Below are 16,775 nucleotides of genomic sequence, written 5' to 3' on the forward strand. Positions count from 1 at the left end.
AGTGATCAACTAACTAACTAACTAACTAATATGGGCTAAATTATGTTACCCCCGTCCCATAAAAAAAAATCATGTATGATGGATTCCATCATTGGACACAAAATGTGAATTGTGCCCTCCCCCAGGACCTCAGAATGTGATTGTATTTGGAGAAAAGGCTTTTAAGGACATAATTAAGTTAAAAAGAAGTTGTTAGCGTAGGCCCTAATCCAATATGGCTGGTGTGTTTATAAAAAGAGGAAATTAAGACATGCACACTGAAACATATAGATATGAGGATACAGTGAGAAGGTGACCACCAGCAAGTCAAGGAGAGAGATCTCAGAAGAAACCAAACCTGCTGACACTTGCCCTTGGACTTCCAACCTCCAAAATTATGAGAAAATAAATTTCTGTAGTTTAAGCCTCCCAGACTGTGGTATTTTGTTATGCCAGTTGCTATAAACTGAATGTTTATATCTCACCAAAATTCATATATTGAAACTACTCTCCCATGTGATGGTATTAATAGGTAGGGCCTTCGGGAGATGATTATGTCATGAGGCTGGGGCCACCATAAATGGGACTAGTGCCCTTTTAAAAGAGACTTCAAAGAGCTCCCTCATCCCTTCCACCATGTGATGACACAGCGAGAAGACAGCCATCTATAAACCAGGAAGCAAGGTCTCACTAGGCAGCACATTTGCTGGTGCCTTGATATTGGAGTTTCCAGCCTCCAAAAAGAACTGTGAGAAATTTCTGTTGTTTATAAGCCACGCAGTCTATGGTACTTTGTTATAATAGCCCAAATGGACTATGATAGCAGGCCTAGGAAACTAAAACACTAACTAATACAAGTTCTATTTCCTGCCCTCAAAGAGCTGATATCATAGGAGGGAAGGCTTGATTTGTAAACATTTCCACCAATAGCCCAAGCGATCTTCTTACAGTGAGAACCAAATCACATCATTCCCCTTATTCTTAACCTTCCGGTGGCTTCTCCTTGTATTCAGAATAAAAACAAATTTCTGGCTGGCAAAGTGTTAGTGTGATCTAGTACCCGCCCAATGGCCACATAGTTTGGGCCACCATCTTTCTTGCTCCTGACACACAGCCACCCTGACCTCTCTGTTCCTCCCACAGGCGGACACCAAGCTCTTTCCCAACTAAGGTCTTAGCATACTTTGCTCTTCCTTCCTGGAATACTCTTTTTTCTTTCCCATTCAAACTCACTCCCATCATATTTCCCAGCCAGGGTTGGAAGAGGGGAGTTAAAGGAAGAAGAGGGAGAGCTTCCATTTTCTGAGAAACAAGTGAATGCTACAACAAGGCACTGGGCTCAGTTCTTTGCATTCATTTTTTGAATAAATACAAAGCTCTATGAGGTAGGAAATATTAACCTCATTGAACAGATGAGGAAACCAAGGTTTAGAGAAGTCACAAACATAAGTAAGAAGGGGGATGAAATTTGCACCCAACTTCGACTTAACTTGAGAGCCCTCACACCGCATCACATCACACTGCTGCCCATGGTGCCTGATCACCTACTGGAGGGGCCTCCTGGCCTGTTTCAAGTCTTACAACCTAGTAGTCTTTCTTTTGGGTTAAACAAGGCGCTCTATAGGCTTTTCTGTTGAGTGCAAACGACAATTGAAATCCTCAGCATCCACCCCTCTCTGCTAAAGTTTAAAAATAATCTGTCCTTTGGTTTAACCCAGGCAACTTCAGAAGAGCTTCTGCTTGCACCTAGGCTGGGAGGAAGGGAGACCTGGGAGGGCAATGAGCAGAGAAAAGGAGAGGAGAGGAGAGGGGACACAGGACACGAAGCTGAGCTGACTGTGGCAGCAGGAGTCAGCAGGCCATGAAGAGTTGGGAGTCAAAGCCCTTGGGTTCACTTCTAACTTCACTTGTTGGGGCTACGTCAGTCACTGTGTCACCTTGAACTTCAGCTAGAGAAGGGAAACAGGAGTGATGCTTATCTTCTGGGGGTACTCTACAGAAAGCCCAGATCATGGGTGGTAAAGAACCTGGTAAATTATAAAGTATCATAAAAATGAGAGGTGTTGGTATTATTATTATTACTTTGTAAAAATATTGAGAATGTCGGTTCTTTGCGATGACCTAGAGGGGTGGGACAGGGAGGATGGGAGGAAGGCTCAAGAGGGAGGGGATATGGGGATATGTGTCTGCATATGGCTGACTTGCTTTGTTGTGCAACAGAAACTAACACGGTATTGTGAAGCAATTATACTCCAATAAAGATCTATTAAAAAAATATATTGAGAATGGAATAAACCCAGACTCAGCCCCATTGAATAGAAACAAGGCTCGAGGAATTCGACTTGACTGTGGAGGGTTTTGTGGCCTGAGAGGTGACCCAGTGCATAGGCCATGGGTATAGAAATTAAGCTTTATCCTAGCTGGGGTCAGTGTCCAAGGAGGTCCCAGCAGGTTACAGAGCTGTACTTTCTAAGCAACATATAATGGCCAAAGCCCAACAGGTACTGGCATTCAGGTCTGAAGTGATCATCCCATTCAGAGCATGATGCCAGCCAAGGAGCTGGGACACAGTGATTCTGTCCAGTTTCCCAAAGTCAGGAAGAACCTGAAAGTTGTTGGGCCATGGCCAAATGAGCTAGGGTTGAAGGTGTGCTTGGGTAACTAGTACCCTGAATGGGAAGCTGAGGCTGAAGCCCAGTTGGCTGGGGAGCATACGGTGTGGATGCTGTGATGCGCCTCCCAGTTCCCTCTTCAGTGAAGAGCTTGTTGCCTCAGCCACTGAGACTGCTGTTGGCAGATGGGCCTTCAGTTGTCAATCCCTTAGGATCTGCCTTGGCTGTAGAGATCCCCTTGTCCAAGGTCACACCCTTCCCACCAAGCCCACATTCAGTGATTGATCAGTGCAGGAGTGTAAAGACCTGGCCATCTCAGCCCACCCAGGACAACCCTAAAGGGCAATTCCATCTCCACAGCCTCCAAGTGGTTGCCCAAGGCTGCCACTGGACCTGCACCACAGCTAGACTTCTCCTTCTGTTAGTTTCTTCCCCTCCCTCTCTCAAGTGTTGAACCCAAGGGCACTCCTTAATAAACTTCCAGCCCTTATTTTGTAGGGATATGTAAATTATACAGAACACTGCTTAACAAAGAATGAAATCCTAGATTCTTGCCAGGATGTAGGTGGACAGAGTCCTGAGTTAATGAAATCAACATACCTTCAGGTGCCATTCTGGCTGCTTCAGATCAAAGCTAATAGCAACTAACCTTGTCATGAACCGGATGCTGTGCTGGGTCTGCACCATAGACAACCTCATTTAATCCTCACGACAACTCTATAGGGTAGGCACTTCTTATCTCCATTGTACAGATGAAAAGCCTGAAATTCAGAAAAGAAAAAGAAAAGATTGGCACACCAAGTATTCTTGTGTTTATATGGGATTTGTCCCATGAGACCCTTCAACTTCACAAGCTGGTATCTTCATGGGAGTTGATTTCCCCCTCTGCCTAGGAAGGGGCTAATGGAGTTAGTTATCTGCAGGCATCAGGCCACCGTGGGTGATGGAGACATGGGCTTCCTTGGATTTTGGATCTAAGAGCTGTCATCCTGCTTGTCCACAAAGAAACTGCATTTGTTCCCTCCAAGTCATAGCAGCATCAAGTCAAAGCTCTGATCAGAGGCAATAAGTGTGTAAAAAGGAAACCAAAGCAGAAGATTAGTAGCCAGATTAGAAGGCTTGTCTGTGATAGAAAGGAAATAATATTTGTTAAATAAAAAAATGAACAGAGGAATTTACTTGAGCTTAAATGAGTCAGAGAGGTTTACTATATATGTGTATTGTGTGCATTATTGGTTGGCAAGCTCTGGTTTTCCACAAGCTGTAAGAGAAATCAAGAGAAAAGTCTGACATCAAAGCAGTATTTGGTTTGAGCTGTCCCTTTGATTACACTTATTCATTTGTTCATTCATTTGGCAAGTTTTTTTTTTTTTTAAGTACTATCTTAGTCTGTTCAGGCTGCTATAATAAAATATTATTTCTCCCAGTTCTAGAGGCTGGGAAATTCAAGATCAATTCAGTTCCTGAAGAATCTGTTTTTGGCTCTCCACCACCTTCCTGATGTGTCCTCACATGACACACACACACACTGACACATGCACACACACACAGAGGCTCTCTGGTCTTTTCTTATAAGGATGCGAATTCTATAACGGGGACCCCACCTTCATCTAAACCTAAGTACCTCTCAAAGGCCTTATCTCCACATACCATCTGATTGGGGGTTAGGGCTTCAACATGAATTCTGGGGAACACAATTCAGTCCATTGCAAGTACCCACTCTGTGCCAGGCACAGCTCTAGATAATTGAAATGTATCACTGAATGAAACAGATTAAAAGCTTTGCATTTAGGGACTTACATCTGTGTATGTGTGTACATATGTATGTGTGTGTGTTGCAAGGGGGTGAGGGGCAGAAATACAAACAGACATAATAAACAAATAAGCTATTTTAGAAAATAAGAACTGTTAAGAGAAAACAAAAATAGACAGTGTGGGACTGCTCTGTAGTTAAAAGCGTGGTCGGGGGGGCTCACCGAGAAGGCAATATTCTAGCAGAGATGTCAAGGAGGGGAGGGTGGTCACCACATAGCTCTCTCTGGGGAAGAGTGTCCCAGGCAGAGGAAACAGCCTATGATAAGGCCCTAAGGTGGGGCAGACCTGGGGTATTTTAGTAAGGAGTCCAGCATGGCTGAGAGGAGTGGGTGACCAGGAGATCAAGAGAATAATCAGAAAGGTAATGGGGGCAGGACTGTACCATCTTCATCGGCCATGTGAGAATTTGGGCATTTCCTCTGAGCAATCTGGAGTTCATGGAAGGCTATGTGATGAGGAATGATGTGCCCTAATGTTTTAGAAGGATCCCTCTGGCTGCTGCATTGAGACAGAGAGTGCATGATTCATGGGCACCATTGTCCGTCCTGCAGCCACTCCCCAAATGAAGGGGAAGAACCCACTCCTTGACTCTGCAAATGTTTGGATTGTCATGGGATTCTGGGCTCTCCTTCAGGCTTGGGGGCTCTGGCCCACACTGCTTCTGTGAGGATGCTTACCCTGCTCCGCATTTCCTGGAGGAGATCGGGTCCTATGCTATGGAAGTGAGACGCCATGGTTTGCCCTCATCCTCCATGGATTCAGAGGCTGGCCTTGCCTCAGAGGCAAACGGATCTTTCTGCTGGGTCCTCACTTGATCACAGTGGTCTTTATACTAAAGTATACTTTGTGCTGAAATTACTGGGTTTTTGGTCTGTTTTCCAAACTGACTCTGCAGAAATGGAAACTTCCTCATTTTTATTTTAATCTCAAGCACCCAGCAGAGTGTCTTACATGACTAGAGTTTCATTATATGTTTAATAAGTGAAAGAATGAATAAACAGGAGCTATCTTCATCTGCTCAAGTTCTTATAACAAAATACCATAGACAGGTATTTTTTAAATAGAAATTTAAGTTTTGGAGGCTTAGAAATCCAAGATCAAGGTGGCAATAAGGTAAGTTTTAGTCTGAGGCTTCCTCAGTGTCACCTTATGGGTGACACTGGCTTGCTGTGTGCTCACATGACCTCTTCTTTGTACCTGTGAGGAAAGAGCAAGCTCTCTGGTGTCTCTTTTTATAAGGGCACTAATCCCATCAAGAGGTCCCCACCCCCATGACCTCATCTTACCCACTGCAAAATCTCATCACATTGGAGTTAAGGTTACAGCATATAAATTTTGGGGGGACACAATTCAGTCCATAGCAGGGCCAATGGGTGGACATTACAGGAAATTTCAACTTATTTATAAATAAGTTCTAGCAGTCAGAGCTGTCCAACAATGGAAGAGGCTACCTCCTAAAAATAGAGAATGCCCCATCACTAGGAGGTCCAAGCAAGACTAGATAACTGTTTGGAAGAACAATTAAAGACAATCCAGTGAAGGCTGAATTAGGTCCCCAGGAACACCATTCACTAATAATGATCTTGTATAAGCTCCATTTTAAAGATGCAGCAAAAATATAATGTTTCATCTGTGTGTTCAGAGGGGAGCTTCAAGTGTTTGGAATATCATTTTTGGTAGTAAGGATTGGGGGTAATATTAATTCCACTTCTACTCATACTGTAGTTTAGACCATTTAAGAAAGCAACCAGAATCAGAGAGATGGAGTTAAAAAAATTAGTATAAAGCTGATTGGAGGAAATAACTTAGATGTCTATCCATACTGGCTCCCTAATTCCTCCCCCTCTGAACTGTACTTCCCCACCCAGTTCTGGCAGAGGTGGATGGACAATCACAGATCCCTCTGGTAGACTCCAACAAGAGGGAACTCAGAAGGGCAGATCTAAGTGCTGGAGTCCTTCCTCATTTCATCTGCTCCACGAGAAGCAGTTAGGGGCTGGAGAAGGGTTTGTACTTTTTCCTCCTTGGGAATAAAATGGGAATTCATTCCCCTCAATGAAAAGTTGAGGATGAGGAATCAGTGTACTGCCCCTAGGAATTGTGAATGCAACGAGATAGCAAATCAGGCCCTAAAAAATGGGTCCTTTGCTGGCCCCCCTTTCCTGAGGCAGCCAAGTCCTGTGAAGGGTTAAAAGTTAAGAGCTGTGCTTCTGTTTGACAGGGAAGAAAATACCCCTACAGCTGAAGCTTTTACTTTAAGACACAATAAAAGACACTGACTTGCTGTGTAAGCATTGTTCCTGGCTGTAGTTATTCCAGTTATTTTTTACGTTTTCTCTTTAAATGAGAAACATATCAGGCACTAACTCAAACACGGAGATACCTATTTATGCTTCAGAACAAACAGTTTAAGGGCATTATATACAGATGTCTAAATATTTAGAAAGTGTCTGTTTATGGGAGCAAAATGAAAAGTACCTGTTTTCATTTGAAGGATTTTATGTGAAATTTGCATGTAAAAAAAGGCAGCCCCAGAGGCAAAGGGGTGTTAGGGATGAGAAGTGTGTGCACAGGTGTGGAGCCGGGGGAGGGGGAGAAGGGGGGTCTGTGGGGTGGGGCTGCCCTCAGCTGCCCCATGTCCTACCCTGACCAGGAGTGGGAGGGAACCAGCAAACTAAGGCTGGGGTGAGGCTTCTTTTTAGGACAGGGCCATAAATAAATGCCTTGAAGACATCAGGGTGTTTCAGTGACCCAACTCACAATGTTATCTTCTTCTCAGACACTCTTCTTAGCCCCAGAGGGACATTTAAAGAGAAACAGCCTTCTGGCCGCTTTAGAAGAGTGCAGTAAACTGGGGGATTATTAAATGTTCCCAAAGCTGGGGCATCATGGGAGCTCAGATGGAAGAGCTGAGAGACAGTCTGACACTTCATCTCACATGGAGGCAGGTTTCAGCTCAATTTAAGGGCGAATATAATGTGTGAAGAAGAAGATGTGCATGGTTTTGTGAGGTAGTAAGGGCTCTGCTGCCTGAGGTATTCTAAAATAGGATGGCCTTTTATCAGAGGAGTTATAGAGGACTGGCTGGATTGCAATGTGGCTCTGTTCCTCTCAGTTCCAAGATTCTGAGATTGTGTGACTCAGATTAGTCCAGGCTGCCCTCTCTTCTTCCATGACTTTGTTTCTTGGGGCATCTTGCTAGCCTGGGGCCTCCCTGAGCTGGGGGTCCTCAGCAGCTAACTGGATCTGGGTGTAGCTGAAACAGCCAGAGCTGTGTGTTGAGCAAAGGAGCTATGCTCCCTGTGCTGTCTGCCTCTTGGTGTTCCTCTGAAGCCCTCACTGGTCCCATGTCTGAAATTCAACACTCCCTCTGAAGGGACCTTCCTCTTGCTTGATGTAGGGGATAGTCTCGGACTTCTCAACTTCTCCAGATGGGGCAGGATCTTACATTGAGGGTTCTTAGCAGAATCACTTGCTTCAGGGTCTTGTGAGGATGGAGACCTGTAGCCCAGGGATGGAACAGGATTTCTGGGCTTTCTCCTTTTCTGTGGCCCATCCGGGATTCCGCAATGAGGTAGGGCTGCTAACCAGGATGTTAGAGAGAAGTGGGGAAGTGCTGAGTTCCACCAAAGCCTCACTCAGTCTCCTCCCCTCAACCAGCCCAGCATCATGGTTTTGGGAAGGGCAAGTGGTACAGAATTGGGCCCTAGAGACACAGTATAAATGGCTGGGGGATCTTACCAGGACCTGCCAGTACAGGCAGGACCTAAGGACTAGGGTCCCAGAACTCACCAGATGGGGCCATGCCTCACCATTGGCAGATCCATCCACACAAGCCTTGTGCCAGAAGGGACTGGCCAAAATAGTGGAGGCAGGAAAAGAGTCGGAGGTTGGGAATTGGGGGTGGTGGGATGCAGGAGGGCTTAGGATGACAGTTAGGATCAGCAAGAGGTGCTGAATAGATTGAGCAGAGAATAAGAGAGAAAAAAATGACATTTCAGTCTGAAATATCAAATACTGTGTTCACTCTGGTTCCCTTATCCTTTGGAAGGTAAGTTCTGAGGCTGGGCATTCATCCTTCCATTTATTCATTCAATATTTTTTCAGTGGCATATAGAAGACAGGCCCTATCTCTATTTTGGAATGAACTCCCTGTCTTCAAAGATCTGAGTGTTTAGTGGTGGTCGCATTCACCAAGTCCTAGTGGGTACTTTATACTCTCCTTCTCAAAGTCAGAGGTGGCTGCCATCTGGGAGCAGGCCCCAGAGACCAGCTGGGTCCCAGGCGCAGAACCGTGCTAACAAGAGAAAGGACTGGCAAAAACAAAGCTAAATCCCTCTTTAGAGGAACCTAGTGCCTAGAGAAGCTACCAGAACTTGGGACCAAACAGACCGGTCCTGTCCAGACAGCTCCTAGCAAGAGGGCCTAGCTCAGAACCTGCTCTTTGTGGAGGTGCTTTAGCTAGTGGGAAGTGTGAGGGAGGCATCCCAGAAGCATGGGGGTAAAACAGACCACCTCCCAGGTCAGGCCAGTGGAGAGGCGACCCAGGTAAAATAGTGGAGTCCTGCACTCAGTGCTGGGAAAATGACTCACACACGAGGCCAGTAAACAGGGTGAATCAACATTAAGCTCCACTGGACTAGATCCTGAAGATGCCTGAGGACTTCCTGCCCCGGTCAGATCTGGTTTGGCCCCAAGGCAGGGCCAGGGCTGCAGGTGGGAACAGCATCAGCTCCAGCTGTTGGTCCTTCTGGCCTCTTTCTCTCTCATTCGGGGAAGTGGCCACATACACTGTCAACTGCTGTTCACAGGGAGATTGAATTTAACTGACGTTTACTTTGTGCTTGTCCTCACTCCCAGACACAGAGACAAAAAAGACAGCCTCTGCCCTGGAAGAGGCAACAGCTGGTGGGAGAACAGGCCTCCTAAACAGCCAATTACAAGGCAATGTGGTGAGGGCCTGATGAATTTGGATGAAGACCTTGGGAGGCACACAGGGAGAACGTGGATCTGCTTGGAGCAGGCAGCCAATCAATACTTACTGAATGAATTAGCAATGTATTATCAGTGTTATTATTATCATCATATTTATTTTTATTTTGGGGCTGGGGGTTAAGAAGGGTATCATTGGGCTTCCCTGGTGGCGCAGTGGTTGAGAGTCCGCCTGCCGATGCAGGGGACACGGGTTCGTGCCCCGGTCTGGGAAGATCCCACATGCCGCGGAGCGGCTGGGCCCGTGAGCCATGGCTGCTGAGCCTGCACGTCCGGAGCATGTACTCTGCAACGGGAGAGGCCACAACAGTGAGAGGCCCGCGTACCACAAAAAAAAAAAAAAAAAAAGAAGGGTATCATTAAAAAGGTGAACATTTGATCCAGGCTTTGAATCATAAGTAAGTGAAGAAGACAAGGCAGAGGGAATACCTCACACAGTGGGCTTGGGAACAGGTGAATTGTTAAGTGTGAGAAGGCCAGAGAGGGTGGGTGTAGTCATATAGAGCACTGAGTCTTGAAGACAGTACTAGTCAGTTTTGCTGTGTAACAAACAAGTACAGAATTACAGAACATAAAAAATAATCATTGATTTCTTGCACATGCATCTTTAGGTCATAGTAATGGCTCTTCTTCAGGCTTGGGGGCAAGTTCAGGTCTGTACCATATATCACTGTGGGTCCAGGACAGAAGGTAGCAGCTATCAGGGCTGTGTTCTTCTTATGGAGGGGGTTGGAACCTCTCAGAGTAGCAATAAGAAACACAGGATACTTCTCAAAGCTTGGGCTCAGAACTTAAACACTCACTTCTACTAAAGCAGGTCACATAGCCATACCCAACATGAATGGGGAGAAAGAGCTCTTTCCCATAGGAGGAGGTAGGGGGAGTGAGTTAATAGCTGTTTAAAAATTCTGTAACCTATCACAAGTACCATGCAATTTTGTTTTGATTCTGGAGAAAATGGGGTGGGGGGGGCTGTTGCTGGCTCATCTTTTTAGGTGGGATAATTTCATTTGAATAGGAGTCTCCAGGAATACTTGCCATAACACAAAGGGACACTTTGTTCACACCTGGACATAGTTAACATGTTCCACTTAGTTTACATGTTGGAGTTCCTGAAGGGCAGGAGCTGTGATTCATTTATCTATGTAGCCTCAGCACCCAGCACAGCTCCCAGCACAGAGTAAGTGCTCACAATGTTCGCTGAATGGATAAATGACCTCACATTGTCCCCAATGTGTGGTTAAAATTTCATAGGGAATGCATGTTTCTCTGCCCCCACTGACACTTCAAGGTAAGTGTGTGGTGAGGAGTAAAGAGCAGGGATGATCTGCTTGAAGGTGAGAACGACACTGCTAAGCAGGGAAACCAACAGCAGCAGGAAGCAGGTGGCCCAAACCCCAGCTGCTATGGTCAAGAGGCCATTTGCTAATGAGAGCCAAGAAGGACCTCTGCATAATGGACTTCTTCCAGGTAACGTCAGCTTGAAGAATACAGATTTCTAATGATAATGGCTAACATATATTGAGTGCCTCCCACATGCCTGGCACAATCTTAATACATTTTATATATTATTTCATTTAATTGAATCCTCCGTTGCACCAGTTATTAATGGGGGACATCACTGAAGAGAACAGTAGTCTGTTTCCATTGTTTTGGAGCTGCATTTTCATGTACTGGTTCTGTGGCAAACAAGGACAGAAGAGGCTCAAGCAATGTAAATACAACTGAGCAGTGTAAGCACAGCTGATGCAGGAAAATGATGAAGGCAAAGTAAGCTTGAGCAATTGCAGATGAAAGACTGAGAACACACTGCAAAGAGCTTCAGCTCTCAGACAAAAACACAATCAAGTCAACAGACAACAGAGGATGAGGACAAAAGAATGGACCACAAGATCCCTTTGGTTCACTTTTGATAAAGAATTCCAACAATGTTCTGGCGAGAAAGAGACAAGAGCCCAGGAACCCCCAGCAGCAGTACATCTGCTCTCCAGACCGTCAAGGGCAGGGATGTCCTGCTCACAGCTGTTGCCGCAGAGTGTAGCACTGTGCTTGGCACATGGTACGAACTCAGTACACTTCCAGGATCTGAACTCTGGCCTGTCATCACGTGAAAGGGGCTTAAACAAATTCACCAGTGTAGGGGAGCAAAACTTGCCACCCCAAAATCTTTAGCATGTGGATTATTTCAGGCTGAAAACAATCAAGGCCTGAAAGACTCAGTGACCTCCTTCACTAACTGCCTAATCGAATTTAGATAGAGGGAATTTTTCTATCCCTGGAAAAGAGCTATCAGCAGAGATATCTGCAAAAACTATGGGCTAAGTGTGGTAGGGGACACTCAGCGGGCCCTAGAGATCACCATCCACTCTGTGTCCCACTGTCTCTGCAAGGCCCAGCAAACATTTACTTGCCAAACATTTGCTTTCCACGTCCATGTGAATTTCCTTTCTCAAGGGCTTTGACTGTTTTGATGAGTTACTCAGTTCTCCTGGGTCTCCTCCATGTACACATGTTATTAAACTTTTAATTTTCTCCTGTTAATCTGTCTCATGTCAGTTTAACTCTTAGACCAGCCAATAAAGCCTAGAAGGGTAGAGGAAAATGTCTTCTTCCCCACCACCAGCCTCTCAACTAAGTTTCTGTAGACAATGCCTCCTCCTGCCCGACTTTGGTAGACTTCTCAGTGATGGAAGCACCATCACCCCAAAAACTCTTAGAGAACTACTTTTCTGTTCTCTCTTTCAATATCAGAACATAAGCCCTCCTCCAGACCTCCACTTGCCCCTCACTTCTGGCCCAAGGTCCTGGCCTCCAGGAAAAGGCCAGATGGCACAAGGCCATCGAGGAAAGGCTTCTTGTGCTCTGAGTAGTGCTAGACCAGGAGGACTTACCTCTGAGGGCTGTTGTGAGAATGACATGAGGAAATGCAAAGCTGGTTCTTTGTCTTCCAATGTAAGAATTGCATGAGTGCTCAGTCCATCACCAAAGCTACTGGGAATATAGAAGGTGGTGCAAACATGTTTTAACTGTTCTCCTTAGGTCCTCTTCTAGTTCTGTCAAGTTCACCTTGAATGGAGCTCCTCAGATCTCTCCCTCCATCTTGGCCTCCCTTCTTTCTTATCCTGTCTCTGAAGAATCTGGGCTTTATCACTGTGCTCCAGTCTGCAAATTCTGTTCCAACTTATGACCCCTTGAGTCTAAGTTGGCAAATTCTATTTATTTTTTAAGTGTAAACACAAAAGGAACTTATTAGACTTTATCAGGTAGCTCCTACTTTGAGGAGGTGAGAGATCAAGGAGGCTTAAGTAGAAAGCAAGAGATGGCTGGTACAGCCCAGACCCTGCCCAGGAATGGCTGGCTTAGAACACCACTGCTGAGGCCACTGTCTCAGGACACTTGGGCACTGCTGGACACTTCCTCCAGACTGCAGGCCCTGGACACCCACTGCTGCAGCTGGAAGTGATCTCTGAAGGCAAGTCCTTTTTTCCTTTTCATCTCATAATTTTCAGAGAAGCTTACACGAGGCTAACAAACTTCCCAAATAGGGGTCATCTTGTTAGGAATATCTTAATGTTTCAAAGTGCCAAAAACCAACGTTCTCCCAGATGGGGATGTGGATGGTGACAGTAGGCAAGACAAAAGGGATGAAGAGGGTAGCGTACTTGGTTCTCCTGCCTGCATAAAGCATCCATCACACAGAAGGGCACCAATAGATAAAAATTTCTTTCTTCCTTTATGACCTATGCTGAATGACTTCCCTGGGGGAAATTTGCCCTGTGGGTTTTGAGTTTTGACCACACTGATCTATCCTTAGCAGATGAGGCTGTTTGTATTAAGCAAGCTGAGGACAACCTGACATTTAAATTGCCTTTGCTTCTTGGAGCTGAATGTTAGGAAATATTATGGAGGAAGATATTGGGCAACATTAAAGAGGGGAAGACGAAAATTGCTCCATGATTGTTGTGATGATGAAGTCGTGGTGACAGAAGGCCAGCACTTCAGCCAGTCCCAACGATGCCCCTCATTCCTTTATCCATTCATTCACTACATATATTTGAATATCTACTGTGTGCAAGCTACCCTGAAAAGTCCCGAAAATATAAGTCACTTATATTATGGGTCCTCTAGTGGAAGAGTTAAGGGGATAAATCACCAAGGACTGTTATTACGGCAGAGGCAGCTCCAGAGAATTATGCGTGCACAAAGAAAAGGGCGTGGGATTTGGGATAGTCTTCAGAGAAGGGGTGCTACTGAATCTCGTTTAAACACGTGCCCATTCAAGAGTCTGGAAAGAGTATGAGTTGCGTTCCAAGTAGAAGGCAGAGCGTTAATAGGGGCAGAGAGGGGTAAAAGTGTCACGTCTGGGGAACTCTAAGTAGTTCTATTTGGCTGCATGCTTGCATGCATGGTCTCTACATGGAGGCAGAACAGGGGGTAAGACTTGACAGAAAGAGGCAGAGCCGCCCTATAACTTAGGCTGGTCACGTGCCACTTCTGACTTTCAGCCAGTTCATTTACATAATCAGACTAGAGGTCCTGGCTCCCCTTCCCACAATTCCTAGGGCTTCGCTTTACAATTATAAAGGAGAACCAGAAGGGGACTTTAAGGTCATCTAGTCCTGAGATTTTCAAACTGTGTTCTTAGTGCTTCTAGCAGGACCTGGGGGTCAACTGACTAAAGAAGGGGCCTCGAGGTTACCCAAGTAGACAGAGAACCCCCACCTCCAGCTTCAGGCAGAGCAGCTGCACTTTGCTTTGAGCGTTGGGTTTCTGGGGGTAAATTGAGGGGGAAAAGGTGAGGTTCTGCTGCTAAAAGGTGAAGTCTGAAAATCAATGGATGAGTCCAACCCTCCTATTTTGTAGATGAGGAAAACTGAGAGGCAGGAAGGGCAAAGAAATGACTTGTGGGGATGCAATGAGATAGGCAGTGGGCTTTGCAAAGAAAAGAGTTTCACAGTATTGAAGCCACAGCCTCTCATGCTCAGTTTCTCAGGCTCCAGCCAAAAAGATCTTCCACAACACTTAAAAGACAAAAGATCAAAGTGGAAAAACAAATGGTAATGCCCCCAACCCTGATGCCCACCTGCTGGGCCCAAGAGGTTCAAAGCTTGCAGACCAGGGAGGAGAAGGCCAGCCCTGCTCCCATCACCTGGGCTCCCTGCTGCTTCGCTGACCCCAACTCCAGGCCCTCCATCCACGTGGCTTTCCAGAGCCACTCAGGTCTCCCAACATGCTTGGACCAAGGAGGCTCCCAGAGGGCTCTGTCCTGAACCGTGCCCTTAGCTTGGGGACTCTGTGTGTGCCCAGGGTTAACTGGGGTGGATCACTCTTCCATCTGTTCAGAACATGTTTACAAGGTGTAGGCAGAGAAAAGAACTGGAAAGTACACACACTTCAAACTGCTGAAGAATTGTGTTGAAGTGTTCTGTGTGTTTTTAGGCAACCCACTCTAGTTTTCTGGGTCTCAGCTTTCCACTTTTAGAAATGAGCAGCTGGAGGAGTTATTTCCAAGGTCCTTATTGGCTGACGAATGCAGCCCAGCCTTGTTCTTTTCTATTCTCTTAAAGCATTCTTTGAAGAGAGTTCTCCCATGAGTAAAGTGCTTCAGAGAGGAAACTATGTCAGGTATGTGTTCCCCATGGTTATCTTTAGGGCCGTTTGGAGCACAAGAAATTGTAAAAGATGGAAAGGGCAAGAGCAAGGGTCATGCTGAGTCTGTAGTGAGAATCCGATGCTCTGTTTGAAGAGTGAAAAGGACCACGGTGCAGGGAGCTGGGCTCTGAGCCCCTGAGGGAAGTCTGAGAGCCGCAGGGATGACTTGATCTGCTCAGGGTTCTAAGTCACCCCATCCAGCCCCTGGAAACTGACTCCATTGGACTACGGTGAAATTAGAGTACGGATGCATCCCAAGATTAAGTAGCAACAAGTGCAAAGTGAAAATTAGTGAGAGGTCATCATCTATGTGCCTTGTGCTTTCTGTATTTCTTGCTTTGGACGTTTTCTTTCAATGCTCATAAAAAATGCAGGTAAGTCACTTTTACACTGTTATTTTAAAGAGTCTCCACCAGGCAGGGCTGATGTACACCGGGTCTACACAGATAGTGACAAATGGATTGTTTATACCCAGTTTCTGATTGGGTTAGCCAGTCCTATGTAATACTGGATTTTTACATATTTGTAATGTCCTCCAAACTTCCAGGACTTTTTACTTGGGGTGTTGGAGCAAGAGAGTAACGGAGAGACAAAACCCCTCAGGAAGTCTTCTCTTACTACACCCAAATTTACTAAGCACCTACTACGTGTCAGATCTTTAGACATGGTGCCTGCAGTCACTAAACATCAGCTCTTCTACAATGTAGTGCTGTTGGTAAGGAACTATGATTCCCTAGCGTTATCAAATCCTGTAAAGGGCTCAGTGAGCAAAAAGTCTGCAGAACAAACTGGATCAAGTCCTAGAGTTCCTTATGCTGTACTAATGTTCCTCCCCATTGCCTTCTGGGCGGAGCCCACCTGGGCTCTATTCCACCAAAATGTTTGCAATTCCCCGAAAGGGAAGGCAATTGCAACAACAGGGAATAGAATCCTCCTAACCTTTGTTTATCCATAATTCCCTTCATCACTCATCTTTTAGGAAGAAGTTACTTTCTCTTTGAAGTTTTTGTTTTCAGATCTTTATTTAGAATTCAATCTTTTTTGTGCTTCTACCACATTTTTACATCGCAATTACAATCTCCATAACACTCTTCTACATTTATCTGTTTAAAATGTCTTCCCCAATCAGACTAGGTCTCCTTTAAGAAGGGACCAGATATGATTGTCTTTGCCTTCCCGGTGCCTAAGAGTGCCTGGCACATAATGGGGCTTTATAAATACTTGTTAAATGGAAAACTGAATGAATAAATAAATAAAAATGAATGAATAAACAAATCCATTCCTAGTCTCCTGTTCCCTGAAGGCATCACTAAGCTATGCTGCCTACCTGGCTCCTGCTTGCATTTGTGCTCCAGACTCCATCTGTAGGTGGTAATTCATTAAAACTGGGATCAGCTGGAGTGTCAGAAAACCCTGAAATAACAGTGACTTCATTGGGATAGAAGTTGGTTTCTTTCTCATGTGAAAGTTTGGAAGAAAAAGGCAGGATTTGTATGGTGATCCATGATACACTTTTATCTTACCCTGTGTGACCTCCATTGCCAAGGGCACTTTATGATCAAGGATGGTTACTCCAGCTCCAGCCATCACATCTGTTTTCCATCCTGCAGAAAGGAAGAAAGGAAGATGAACTGCACACTACTTCCCTTTAAGGACACTGCTAAAAGTTGCATACTGCACTTCTAGCTAGATCTCATTGGTCGGACCTGAGTCACATGACCACAC

The 16,775-nt window shown here is 45.4% G+C and overlaps 1 long non-coding RNA gene across 1 annotated transcript in view; it reads right to left on the reverse strand.

Moving 5' to 3' along the window:
- The window catches only part of LOC132597754 (uncharacterized), a 145,027-nt gene that overhangs the window by 17,668 nt on the left and 110,584 nt on the right, over positions 1-16,775 (reverse strand). The window contains exons 3-4 of the long non-coding RNA XR_009565042.1: positions 16,574-16,654; positions 3,241-3,352 (exon numbers count right to left, since the gene is read on the reverse strand). This is a non-coding gene — a long non-coding RNA (uncharacterized lncRNA). The remainder of the gene's footprint in view (positions 1-3,240; positions 3,353-16,573; positions 16,655-16,775) is intronic.

This window comes from Globicephala melas, chromosome 8 (assembly GCF_963455315.2).
Source record: "Globicephala melas chromosome 8, mGloMel1.2, whole genome shotgun sequence".
Lineage (NCBI taxonomy): Eukaryota > Metazoa > Chordata > Mammalia > Artiodactyla > Delphinidae > Globicephala > Globicephala melas.